Source organism: Mus musculus, chromosome 2 (assembly GCF_000001635.26).
Source record: "Mus musculus strain C57BL/6J chromosome 2, GRCm38.p6 C57BL/6J".
Lineage (NCBI taxonomy): Eukaryota > Metazoa > Chordata > Mammalia > Rodentia > Muridae > Mus > Mus musculus.
In genome coordinates, this window is record NC_000068.7 from 156,467,134 (window position 1) to 156,480,582 (window position 13,449).

A 13,449-nucleotide genomic window follows, 5' to 3' on the forward strand; every position below is an offset into this window, starting at 1 on the left:
TGAACTCAGGACCTTCGGAAGAGCAGTCGGCGATCTTAACCACTGAGCCATCTCGCCAGCCCCTCCTGAAAGCTTTTGACATTTGCTTTTTTTTCTCTAGTTTCTTTCCTCTTCAAACTCCTCCAAACATCATCTTTTCCTTTGCATCTTTCCTGATTTCTGTATTCTACTGCAATTGGCTGGGGTCCCTATCTTATTTTCTACTGAACTGTGAGCTTTGAGATCATGTGAGCATTTCCCATAGCAAGCTCTTCCTTCCAACCACAGATCCCTTCCAAGTATACAGAGGAGCTAGATAAATGCCACAGACTCACACTGGTGCACTGGGAAAGCAAAGATGATAATGTGTCATTCCTATCCCCCAGCTGCCCAAGCTCCTACCAGTCTGATCCAGGCCCATAGAGCCCTGGAAGCCAATGGTTATTTTGGGCAGGGAGATAAAAGTCACAGAGGGCCCTGTTGGCTAGGGGAGTCCAAGCAGGAGCGGTTGAAGCAGAAGGCTGTGTTTACACACAGACATTTTCTCTACCCAGCCTGGCCTGGTACACGTAGATGGGTACACCCAGACATCGGGACCTGGCTGCCGTCTAAAGCTGGGATTAAGTGGTGGTGCAGCGGCTGGTCTGGCCGTCTGCTGTCTGCAGATGGATGGATGAGGAGAAGGTTGCAAGGACTGCCGAGCAGCACCAGCTTGTGCAAATGGAATATTGGCTACGTGGTCCCAGGGTGGAGACTGGGAAGCGAGCAAATGCCTATCAGCAGAGCGACGGGCAGCAGGTGAATTCTTGTTTGGCCTGGTTTGGTGGTTCATGAGGTTTTCCACTTTGGCTCCTGTTTGAATGTAGAGATGGTTGGAAAGAAACAAAGAGACATCTTGCTTTTTTGAGACCCTATTGCTAAGAGTATTTCACGGCACAAAAATATCCAGGTTATAGAAAACATTTTTTTTTTTAATTTCTCAGGCCAGGAATGGTAGCTCAGGCCTTTAATCCCAGCATGGAGGAAGCAGAGGCAGAGGCAGGCAGATCTCTGTGAGTTCACTAGCCTCACCTACATAGTGAATTCCAGGACGGGTGAAGATCGAGAGAACCTATCTCAAAAACAAAAGGAGCCCACCTTTCTTGAGCTGCAGAGATACTTTGAAGATACAAGTTAGATCCCCAGGATCCATGTTTTTGGTTTTGTTTTTAAATAAGTCAGGTCTGGTGGCCTCTGCTTATAATCTCAGTGCCTGGGAACAAGAGGCAGGCAGATCCCCGTGGCTGTTTTAAAAACAAACCAGGTTGGACTGCTCAGTGGTTCAGAGCACTGACTGCTCTTCCAGAGGTCCTCAGTTTAATTCTCAGCAACCCCATGGTGGCTCACAAACATCTGTAATGAGATTTGATGCCCTCTTCTGGTGTGTCTGAAGACAGATACAGTGTACTCATATACATAAAATAAATAAATAAATCTTAAAAGCAATAACAACAACAACAAACAAACCAGGCAGACAGCATCTTCAGAAGAGCAGCCAAGGCTCCTTTAGCTGTTACACACTCTTGCACATTCATGCAGGCCTGCACGCACACACATGTGAGTGTACACACACAATATGTAAATTATTAAAATCGTAATATAGATACAAAAAATGCGCATGAGGGCATCACAAATCTACATGTGCCTTGTGTAATCATCTCTCGACAAGACCTAAAACATCTATCATCTCCACAGTACATTTGTGTTCAGCCAAATGCGTGCAGGGCCATCAGGGGACAAACACAAGCTCCCAAGTTAGGTAGTCTGAGGCTGAGTCTTGGGTCCCCACTCTATTATCAAAGGGACGCTGGACTAGTGACTTTAATTTCATCCCCTGTAAAATCAAGCTGGATATGTAATTTCTGCTTTACAGGGTAGTGAGAGATTTAAGATGGAAAATGTAGGCAAATTGCTAGGCACCGTGCCAGCCTGTATGTAGCTGGGGATTCTAACACCCTGCAAAGATGCTGCTGATTGGTAGTGATGCTGTAGCCTCTTCCCACACCGGGACCCCAGGCGCACAGACACCGCTCTTCTCCTATCATCTACCTCCTCCAGCCTCTATGTGAGGCTCTCTGACATCTCCTCTGACTGCAGGGAACCTGAGAAGCCACAACAAGGAAACCTCAGCTGACACTTCCAGCCTCTGACAGGCTGGGTGGCAGTCTGTATCCAGTGGGAATGTGGCCACATTTTTATATTCAGCCTCCATAGCATGGTTCCCGGACTCCTAGAGGAAGGCACATTTCCCAGACAGTGGCTGGAAGCATAGGGACCCCAGAAGGAATTGTAGCCAAGGTGAAATTGTCACGAGACGTCCTGACATGTGGGTGGCCTCCTGACTCCCCCTTGCTTCCTGACCTTTGGCTCGGAGGTTAAGGTGACCAGAGTGTGCAGACGTGACTACCAAGAAGGGTCCTTGTGGTTGGAAAGATGCAAAGTGGCTTCTTTCCTAAGGCAACAGGGTACCAGGAGGTTAAGAACCTTCTGCAAGTCACATAACCCGTGGCCGCTGGGAAAGGCCAGTGTTGTAACTAGCCATAGGGGGTGTCTCAGGAGGGACTGAGGAAGGACTTCCTGGACGACGACTATAAGAGTGACTGTGGGGAAGGGAAAAATCCATCCAAGCAGAGGATAAAGCTCTAGAGAGAGCGAGCATGTGTCAGAGCTAACTGTCCGCCAGGGACCCAAGAACCATCAGTCTGACAGAGCAAATCACATAGCTTCTGAGGCCAAGGCTGAGGCACAAGGAGAGATCAGGCTGCCGAAGGTTTCAAGAGTCAAGCTGAGGTGAGTTCTTTCATCAGAGAATGAGGCAGCGCTGAAGGCTCTTCACTGGGAAGGTGGGCAGACGCTGCCCCTTGATGTGCCCCTGGAAATCCGCAGCAATAGTCGGCTGTCCATGCCACGAGGAAGTCCAGCTGTGTCCAGGGCTTGCTTGTGGGTACCAAGATGGCAGTGGAGGGCAAGCTTCCTGCCCGAGAGGAGAGGCAGTTCAAAGTCAGAGCCCTACTTTGACAACTGAACCTGGATTCAGAAGTAGAGATTGAAGGAGACAAGGGTGTGGCAAGCATAGAAAAGGGGGTGCAGAAAGTGGGGTGGGGGGCTTTCCTTGGAGAGAATACAATCTTGAGGATATATGCACTTAAAAAATTTGTTTGTTTGTTTGTTTATTTATTTATTTATTTATTTATTTATTTATTTATTTAATGTATGTGAGCACACTGTCACTTTCTTCAGACACCAGAAGAGGGCATCAAATCCCCATATGGATGGTTGAGAGCCACCATGTGGTTGCTGGGAATTGAACCCAGGACCTCTGGAAGAGCAGTCAGTGCTCTTAACTGCTGAACCGTCTCTCCAGCCCAGATATGTGCCCTTAAGAGAGACCAAGGATACCGCAGAGGTAGCTGAGGGGGTCTTACCTGTGCTGGAGGAGGGCATCTGAGCTGCCAGACCCCCTTGGTGGATAATGTCCTATGATCCTGTAGCAGCACTAAGCGGGAGTGCCTGTAGTACCCCAGGTTCAGGCCAGTCAAGGCCTTGACAAGGTCGTGGAGCTCCTGTATGAATGTCCCCAGCTTGTACCAACCATTCACATGGGCAGCTTGGCCCCTCCAGCATGCTGTACTGGCTATGAACTAGTTAGTGCCTTATTCTCATGGCCTGCCATGGAGCTTTGGGGCATACACATCTGTCTACACCAGACTGTATGTGGGAGCATTCGGGTTCCAATCTAGGCCAAGGTTCAAGAGGAGGTGAGACCCTTGGGAACTGCGGCTTAGGGAGACTTCCTAGTAAAGTGGAGGGGAGAAGCTAGCAGGTGAGGGTCCCTGTCCTCTGTGTGCCACTACTCATCCAACCCGGCCTTCTCCTTCCGCTTGGACCCAGCCGCCCTGCGGTGCCTTCTCGAGAGTGCCAGTAGCGAGGGAGAACAGCCTTGCCAGGCAGAGCTTCCCAAGCCTGTGGGACTTGCTGCTTTAGAAAGTTTGGCTCCAGTAGCTTCCTCCCTCTGGCACAGCTCTTAGCTGCCTGGGGCTTAGCTCAGCCCACCCAGGCCCTGTTGCCCTCTGAGGCCAGAGCCAGATGTCTTGCAGATCCCTTGCCCTGAAATACCCTCGTTGTGTGACCTCTGTTTTAATCCAGTGTATTTTATCTGCCCCTCCTGCAAGATACCTTTTCTTATCTCCTTGGGCTCTGTTAGGATTTCAGAATATCTAAGTGCCTATTAACCAAAAAAAAAAAAAAACAAAAACAAAACACTGTGTGAGCCACATGTGCAAGTCATGCATCCGATTAAAGAGACACAAAAGCAGCTCACACATGCTCTTAGTCTCAGCGCTTGAGAAGCTGAGCGGGAGGATCCCCTGAGTTCAGGAGTTCAAGTCCAGAACACTGGGCAACAAAGCAAAATGTTATGTCAAAAAAAAAACCAAAAATAAAAATAAAAAAGTGCTGAGTGTGGCCCATGCCTTTAATCCCAGCACTTGGGAGGCAGACAGGGATGGAGCTCTGTGAGTTCGAGGCCAGTCTGGTTAGTCCAACCACTGGGGTCAGTGAAGAGGCCTTGTCTCAAAAAGGTCAGATAGAAAGAATCTGATGTATTCCACATGCACTAACATACATGTATGCCTACATGTACCTGTGCATGCACTACATACAGGACTGAGGTTGTAGCTTAGGGGTAGAGTCCTTGTCTAGCATGCACAAGATCCTGGGCTGGATCCCTAGAAACACACACACACACACACACACACACACACACACACACACACACACACACACCAAATGAAATCATCCTAATGAGATTTTATTTAATCTGATATATCTATAACTTTTAGTTAATTGCTTTTTTTTTGAGACAAGCTAGTTTCAAACTCCTGCTTCTCCTGCCTCCATATCTCAAGTGCTGGGATTCCATACCAACATGCCTGGTCCCGTAATATTAAAACAAGAATTATTGAGATAGGGGGCTGGTGAGATGGCTCCGTGGGTAAGAGCACCCGACTGCTCTTCCAAAGGTCTGGAGTTCAAATCCCAGCAACCACATGGTGGCTAACAACCATCCGTGACGAGATCTGACTCCCTCTTCTGGAGTGTCTGAAGGTAGCTACAGTGTACTTACATATAATTAATAAATAAATCTTTAAAAAAAATTATTGAGATATATAAACATTCTCTTTAATTTTAATACCCAGACGTCAAGATCCACTATCCGTCTTACATTTACTGCACGTTTCCATTTGTGCATTTCGGGTACTTGGCAGCCACTGGTGGCCAGCGGCTCCTGTGTTAATTAGTGCAGACCTAGAAGCAAGGGGGAGTCTATGATGGTTGAGGCTCAGTGTTTGGCATCAGATGGCTCTCTGGTCACATTCTAGTCCTGCCATTTATCAGCAGGTGACATTGGCACCTCATCAGTTCTCCAAGGCTCCGTCACTTCAGCTGTAAAAAGGATTGGAGAATTGTTTCAGGAATTAATCCCATGGATGTGTGTCTAGTGCCAGGCTCAGGGGAAGCGCTCAGCAAGCAGCATGGAGGTTAGTCTCTAGGGCCCTCCGCTGTCCTCACTCATTGGACCTATTGGAATTCAGGGTCACACTCCCCAGTACTTCCTTCTCTGGCATCCTGGGCTTGCCCCAGGGTAAGCATCACTGTTTCCTGAAGGAACGATGTTGGGAGGGGGGCTCAGCACTGAGAGCAGAGCTCCCTTAACGCCCCCCCCCCCCCGTTCCTCTATCAGACCGAGACACTCTGGGTGATAAAATCTCTTGGGGCCCGAGTTCCTCCTCTGAAAGGTCAAAGCGTAGTGGAGGAGACCTGCCTGAAGTTTGGTGGAGCCTCTGACCCACCATAGTCATGGCGGCTTGGGACTTTCTTGGATCTTAGACTTTCTCCTCCTCCTTACAGGAAGTGCAGTATTCTGTCCTCTCTCTCCTGTGAGCCCCTGCAGAGCTGCCCTCACAGCACCCCTCTCAGGAACAGAGGGGCAGCAGGGAGTTCCTCTCAGTAAGACTCAGAGAGGTCAACTTGTAGAAGTGAAACAGAAGGAAGAGATGGAACCAGAATGCATCCTCAAGCACATGGGCTCAAGCACACTGTTGCGATGGGCTCTTCCTCATCAGGGGCCCTGAGGTTTCTCTATGGTGGCATGCATGAGGCATAGTGGTGTTGAATCCCATGCCTCAGTTTCCCTGCTTGGAGAATGGAAGCAGAAAAGTACCAGGGTGATGATTTCAGCATGCCCGCAGAACCTGTGCATTCTTTTGAGTTCCCATGCTGTGTCTTGTTTGTAATTTCTCCAGAGAAATTATGGGAGGAAGTGGAAGGGTCCAGAGAGCCCCCATTACTGTGCAGAGTGACCTTGGCCAAACCACTCACTACTCTGGGCCTTGGCTACTTATTTATAACTTGGGTGGGGGGAGGGGTGATGCTAACTCAGATGATGCTGTGGAATCAAGTACTTTGCAAACTGGAAAGCGCTAATAATAGACCTAGAAGAGAATCACAGAAAATAATGATAAAAACAACAGAAACAGAGACAGACATCATTCTAGAGACAGCCCAGTCTCCAGCGTGTTGCCACTGACCGGAAGTGAATTGGGCCCTTTGGGTATGACTCTAAAATGAAGTCTGGGAACATCCTGCTTTGGTTCTGAAGTCGCCTGGGTTTTCCTGGGAAAGTGAGAGGCTCGGTGTGGCCAAGAGGCTGGGAACCAGGCTCTGCCCCAGGGGAGGGATGGGGGGTGGCAATGCTGTCTGGGGAAAAGAGAGGGGGTGTCTGGGAAAGAGTTAAACTGAGGGATGGGGAGGGCCTTGGCTCTGCAGCCTTGGGAGCTTGTGCTTGAGAAAGCAGAAGGGGAAAGGTTAGCTCGGAAGCAAAACGCCCGAGGGAGGCCTCCCCACAGCTGTGCCCATGGAGCAGCGAGTTCCTCTGATGGCACTCCTGAGTTCGGCAGGTTGTTCCAGTCATTAATTTGAATAAACATCGTGCGCAAATAGTGTATACCCTTGAGAGTCAGTGACTTGCTTGGAGGCCATACTCCTAAGGACCTGTGTGAGGCTCTTTGGGTAAAGGATGCTTGGAGCTAAGGTCTGGGAGGAAGCCCCTCCCACTTGACTTAGGCTGATTGGTTTTCCACCTCTTGTCTGGCGTGGGGTTGGCCAGTGTCTTTCTGCTCTTTGCCCACTCCTGAGACTAGTGGACAGCAGGCAGCAGCCAGGAGCCAACTCCTAAGGCATCCAATGAAGAAGGGACTTGTCCACATTCAAGGGAAGGCCTGGCTTGGAGGTTGAGCATAGTCTATAAGATTGTAGGTGTGGGGCTGCAATCTAATGTTAACTGAAAGGAAGGGGGAGGGAGTGTGGGACACCCTCCCACTTCCTACCCCCCCTTCACCTCCCCCACTCTCTGCCCAGTGAGGATAGTACAGATACAACTGCAGTGTGTGTGTGTGTGTGTGTGTGTGTGTGTGTGTGTGTGTGTGTGTGTGAGACAGAGGGCTCAAGTACTATGGCCCAGACATCAGCTTGCACATAATAGATTTGCAGGGTGATTGGAAGAATGAAAGAAGAGCCGAGCATGCCTGGGGCTATGGTGATGTTTAGGAGTGAGGGTCACATGGGTTGCCATTGTAGAACACGGTACCCGTCTTTGGTGACCATGTATGAGTTGCTGCCATTTCTCCCAAGCCTTTCTCCCCACACTGGGACCCAGAGACAGTTTAAGTCCAAGTCCAATCCTGTCTTTCACCATTTACAAACTGAAGCCTGGCGCACGGCAGCTGCTTGCCAAGAGTACCTGCAGAACCAGTCGCGGAACTAGATTGGAACCCAGGCCCTCTATTTTCCAAAGTGCTCTGTGGCTGCCAAAGGCTTAGATAAGAAAGAGGTGACCTGGTGGAACTGGCTTTTTGAGTTGTAACAGTGCGGCTGGAGTGGAGGAGTAAGGTTTAGCTTGGCTTGGAGCCATGACCTCTGTGGCCCCTTCGTAGAACCTGGGAGCACACACGACCGCGTGTCCTTGTATATAGTAAACATCTCTACCCAGGTCCAACCCCTACAGAATTCCTTCGCTGTTACACTACTGTCATGGTCACCGAGGCACATAGGTACGGGGAGCACACCCACCCTAGGGACACTCATGCCGGATGATTCCCGGAAGGCAGTTGCTTTGCGGATTCCCTACCGGGAGAAGAACGCTGCATCTCAGGCGGGTTCTGTCCCCGCGCTGAGCTTGCAGGGGAGTGAAAGGGATCGGTAGGGGAGTGAAGGGGACCCGACTCTGTGGGATGGGAGGCCCACAGAGGCTGAGTCACCTCTTCTGAGTCAGGGATCCTCCTCCTTTTTCTCCCCTCCCCCTCCTTCTCTCCCTGAGCCCCCACTAGGGCTTGGCCCAGAGAGCCCGCGAGCGAGCTAGCGAGCGAGGAGGCCGGCTGGCCAGGGCCAGGGCGGAGACGGCCACCTCGTCCCGCAGCGGACCGCGGGGTGGCGGGGAAAGAGCGGAGGAGGCAAGGCAGGCAGCCGAGGAGGCGGAGGCAGGGGCTGGGCGCCGCGAGCGAGGAGGCAGGCTCGCGGCCGCCCCTGGGCTGGGCGCGGAGGCCGCGGCGGGGGCGGGCCGCGCGGCGGGCGCCAGGCCCGGGGCTGTGGGCACGGTGCCCAGCCCCCGGCGCACGCCGACCGCCGCGGCCGCCGCCGCTGCTGCAGTCGGCATCCATCAGCGGGCGGGGGTGTCGCGGAACAGGCTGCTCCGCAGAGCCCGCCCGCGCCGCCCCACCCCGCGGCCTGCGGGCCCGGAGGAGCCGAGGGGACCGGCCCTCGCCCAGCCGGTCCGAGATGGGGACCCCCAGGCCCAGGTAGGCACGTGGGGACCGGTGATGAGATGGCATGGGGGACCCGGGATGTGCTACAATCTAGGCCCAGCCTCCAGCCGTGGGGGAAGAGAGGGGATGAGATTAGGAGCTGAGTCTGACGCTGTTGGCCCCCTTGGCCAGTTTTGGGGAGACCTTTGCTGGTCCCCTCACCTCTGCCGCTTCCTCAGTGCCAGAAGTCAGAGGTGTCAGCTAGCATCTTGGTGTAGAATGAGCCGTTGCTGGACGATGGCTCGGGAAGCTGGCCCACTCTGTTCTGGAAAGCCATCCCAGGTGCCTCCTTTGGTGGCCCAGGGCTCTCTGGTTTTCTTCTCCAGGCTTCTGATGTTACAGGACAAATATCTTGGCTAGAGGTTGGCTGCTTTGATACTGTTCTCAGTATCTTCCTCATCCCTTGCTTACAGACCCTTTTCTCACTTGCATTGATTCCCCATCCCTCCTCCTTTCCCTGCCTGAGCCTGGTGTATGAACCTTATTCCCCAGGACTGAGGATTCGGACTGGCTGGTAGTTGTACCCCCTGATCAGAGATACATGCCTCGTGTGTGTTGATTGTACCTGGAACCTTCACACTTGGAGAGGTCAAGTTCCCAAGAGGCTGGGGGGTCTGGGCGACAGGTATAGGTGTGGAGGTGACTCAAGCCACTGTGGTATTTATTGGGTGCTGAAGTCACTGGCTGGTTGTATGGGTCAGAGAGTCCATGGTTTTGGGAAGGCTGAACAAGCACCCAGAGAAGGGGCTGCCTCTCTCTCTCTCCTGCCTGCCATGCCTCTTGCGTCTTGCTTACCCCAGAGCTCTGCGATTCATTGGGTGGGGGTGGGGGAGAACTAACCACGTGTTCCGACATCACCCTGGATTGGCATGTCACCTCTCCTGCACACCGAGGTGGGAGTGTAAAGCTGGATTTAGGAGCTCTTTGGAGCTTGCAGGGGCCAGCCTGCTCCATCAGCCTGGTCTCTGTGAGCCTCAGGAGCCTTCCAGAATCTCAGCAGTTGGATGGTGGCCCCAGAGGCTCCTGTCCTAGGCTAGGGTGTACAGAATAGAAGTGCTGTGTGCCTGCCACCCATCCATGACTCCAGATGGAGCTTGTGACAGAGGCAGCCTGTACCAGTTTCTTGTCAGTCATGGTGGCCCAGAGAGGCTCACAGAGACAGTCAGGAGCAGCTAGCTCTGGTGGCCAGCCTGAGATCCCATGTTCCCAGAAACTGATGCACAACATTTATGGCTTATAGGCACACAGTCTTTAGGATTCGGGGGGGGGGACACCTGACAGCAGTCCTGGAGGAGAGCATGGGGGTGGGGGTGGGGGATTTGTTCCTCTTAAAGCATTCCCTGGGCTTTGTGGCAGTGCTCTGGGTCCAGCTCTGTGAGCTTCCTGAAGGGGTTCTATGGTAGAGCCTATGTCCTCAATGGTATGAGGACAAGGCTGGGCCCTATGCTCGGGACATTAATATAGAGAGGTGGGTAAAGGTCTAGGGAGGAAGAGAGACTTGTCCAAGGTCACAGCTCCTGAGTGAGAACCAGAACTAATGTGTTGAGGACTTAAACTTTTTGATTAAGGTTTCTCCCTGGCTGCTATGGTTGTTACTCCCTATATAGCACTCTGACAGAGGATGTACCCCGCAGGCTGGAGGCCATGGCCCCCTTTTGGGAGAGCCCTCATATTGCCTCCAGGCTCTGCTCCCATGAGATGAACAATGGAAACTAGCTCATAAAGGGCCTTGAATCCTCTTGGTGTATTCAGGATGGAAAGGACTCTTGGGGTCCAGAGACATTCTGAGCCTGAGCTGCTGTGTGGGGGCAGGGGGGAGTAGAAAAGATCTCTTGACTAGACTAGCTGCAGTGGGAAGCTCCAACCTGATACCATGTCTAGACTTCTCTGCACTCCTTATTAAAGGCACATGATCATTTCATCCTGGAGCAATACTAGTGACGGTACAATGAGAGAGACGGCATTTATTGAGCACTTAATGTGTGCCATGCCCTGATAAGTGCTTTGCATCCTCTCGCAGCAGCACTATCAGATAATATTATTATACACTTAACAGATGAACGGAGGCTCGCAGAGTCTGCCTGCCCGCCCGAGGTCACACAGCTGGAAAGTGCAGGGCTGTAGAAGTCCAGAGTCTCTCCCTTTACCATGACATTATACCCGGGACAGTGTCTGGGAGCACCTGCTTAGTGTCCAGTGGAACCCAGTAATTAGCTAGTAGATGAGGGCTGGTCCAGATAGAGACGTCCATGTACCGAGTAGGGGGAGCCAAGGCTAGCTCTGTGGGCTGAATGCAGCCCTGGCCTTGAGCATGGTCAAAGAGGGATGGGTGGGAGGGGCCAGCACTGGCCTTCTGCTTGCTAGCTGGCCCTCCCGCTTGCCCCCTGCTACATTTGGTAGGGCTCCAGCGGGCAGAAGCCACACAGAGGGAAATGTACAAGCACTGGCTGGGACAGTATCGCTGTGCCTGGCTGGGGGTGGCAGCAAGCTGGCCCTGCTTTCTTAGTAGGAAGGAGACTTACGGATAAGAATAGCAACAGCTAACATTTATTGAGCTCTTACTACATGCCAGAAACTATTTTCATGTCTTACGTGTACAACTCCTACATTCCTCACAAAACCCTGTGAGGTAGCGACTTTTCTTCCTCCCACTTTCTAGATCATATCAGTGGCTTCCTGAAGGAAGCGAAGGGGTTGGGCAGGCAGGCTGTGTCAGAGCCGCTTTCCTGAACTTTCACAGACAGACAGACAGTCAGCCAGCCAGACAGCCTGTGGCCTCCAGAGTCATCCAATCAGATGCATGTCATTCATTTCTCAAAAGTCTCAGGTCTCTCTGGGCAAGGTGGCCATGGTGTACATGTCTGTAATAGCAGGACTTGGGGGGCTGAGGCAGGAGGATTGCCATGAATTTGAGGCTGGCTTGGGATACAGAGTGAGCTCCTCGCCAGCCAGCATTAAGTCACATAGTGAGATTCAGTCACCAAAGACTGAACAAAAAGAAAGGGCCAGCGGGATGGCTTAGTGAGCACAGGGGCTTGCTGGACAAGCCTGCTGATCTGGGATCTGTCTACAGTCGAGGGGAGAACTGACTCCTGAAAGTTGTCCTTTGATGGTCATGCATGTACCATGGTGCACACACCCACACACCCACATACACACTAATGATGATGATGATGATAGTGGTGGTGGTGGTGATGATGATTAAGATAAATAAAATGTTAAAGGTTTGGAAAGACGGATCAGTGATTAAGAGTTTGCTGCTCTCGCAGAGGACTAGAATTTGTTCCCACCACTGATAACTGGGTATTGCTGTCTGTAACCCCATCTGTAGGAAACTTGACATCCTCTTCTGGATTTTGAGGGTGCGCTCGCACACTTGAACACACACACACACCACACACACACACACACACACACACACACCTACCTCTCTAAAAGTCTTATCAAGTCATGGATGACAGAGCCTTCTTGGCCCCAGAGGTAAGAGTACACTACAATGTCTGCCTATTTTGATGCTGATGCTTAGGGGAGGTTTGAAGAAGAGGTGGGTCCCGTAAGCTGGACACTGATGCCAGGTGAGAGTTTGGGCGTTGTAGGGATGCCTTTGAAGGACAGGTCAAATTCCAGTGAGGGTCCAAGATACTGAGAGGTGACTCAGAAAGTCAGCTTGTGCTTGTGTCTCTGAGCAAACCTTCTGATTCACTCTTCTTGGGACCAGTTCTGTGGCCTTGGGGACATCACTTCGCTGCTTTGGGCTGTGGGACCCTCATGGTGGCTATTACATAAAGTCTCTCCACGGTGCTGGCACATCGCAGCCACTCTGAGCATTTCTCCTCTCTCCCTTCTGTCTTTTAAATGTCAGGCTGAGGTATTCGGGCTGGACGTGAGCCTGGAGATGCTGGGGACCTTTGAAAGGATTTGGCCTGCGGAGGAGTGTGGTGGGCTGGTGTTTGGGAAAGGTCTCTGGCAGGTGTGTGGCCCACAGAGAAGGCCGGGACTGTGACCTTGCACAGAGGCCTCCTCTCGGAGAGTTAAGCCGGGGAGGGAGGAAGGTTGAAGCTCCATTAAGATATCCCTCTGTGGGATGTGGTGTGGCTTGCCAGGTTGAGGGAGGAACGGTGTGGGGGTGGGGAGAGCCATGGGGAATTCAGTTTGAGGCTTGGTGAGATAGAGAAGGGCTGGTCCCCTGTCAATCATTCTGTGGGTTGGGCAGCATCTTATTTGAGCATCTGGCTTTTTTCTTTTGAATGAATTCCTTTGGATAAATCCCCATCTATAATAGCAGCAAATTGGAACTAAATGTCCAACAATAGGAAGATGATTGGGAACGTTTTGGAACATACACTGGATAAAATAATTTGCAGTCGTGAACGGCCGCTGCTCTTTTCAGAGCATGGATCTGGGTGCTGCACAGTTCTTTGCCCACTTCTGTGTGTCATGCTCATGACTGCCCAGTGCCAGTGATGCCCTGGCTCCCTTCCTTCCTGTGGATGAGAAGGTGGAGGCTTGTCCCTGTCCCGTCTGAGGGCGGGATTCCTGTCTTATTTCTTGCTTTGTCATTACCATGTGC

General features: G+C 51.8%; 1 protein-coding gene across 28 annotated transcripts in view; it reads left to right on the forward strand.

The window, feature by feature from the left end:
• Positions 1–13,449, forward strand: part of Epb41l1 (erythrocyte membrane protein band 4.1 like 1) — a 125,620-nt gene that overhangs the window by 49,539 nt on the left and 62,632 nt on the right. For 5 of the 28 annotated variants that reach the window (XM_030247281.1, XM_030247288.1, XM_011239276.2 and 2 more), the window contains exon 1: positions 8,589–8,873. The exons of 18 other annotated variants lie outside the window; for them this stretch is intronic. The gene's annotated coding sequence lies outside the window, so the exon portion shown is untranslated. Of the gene's footprint in view, positions 1–8,400; positions 8,874–13,449 lie in introns of those variants that run through there. 5 more of the 28 variants (NM_001368804.1, NM_001368802.1, XM_011239280.3 and 2 more) reach the window with 4 other exon arrangements.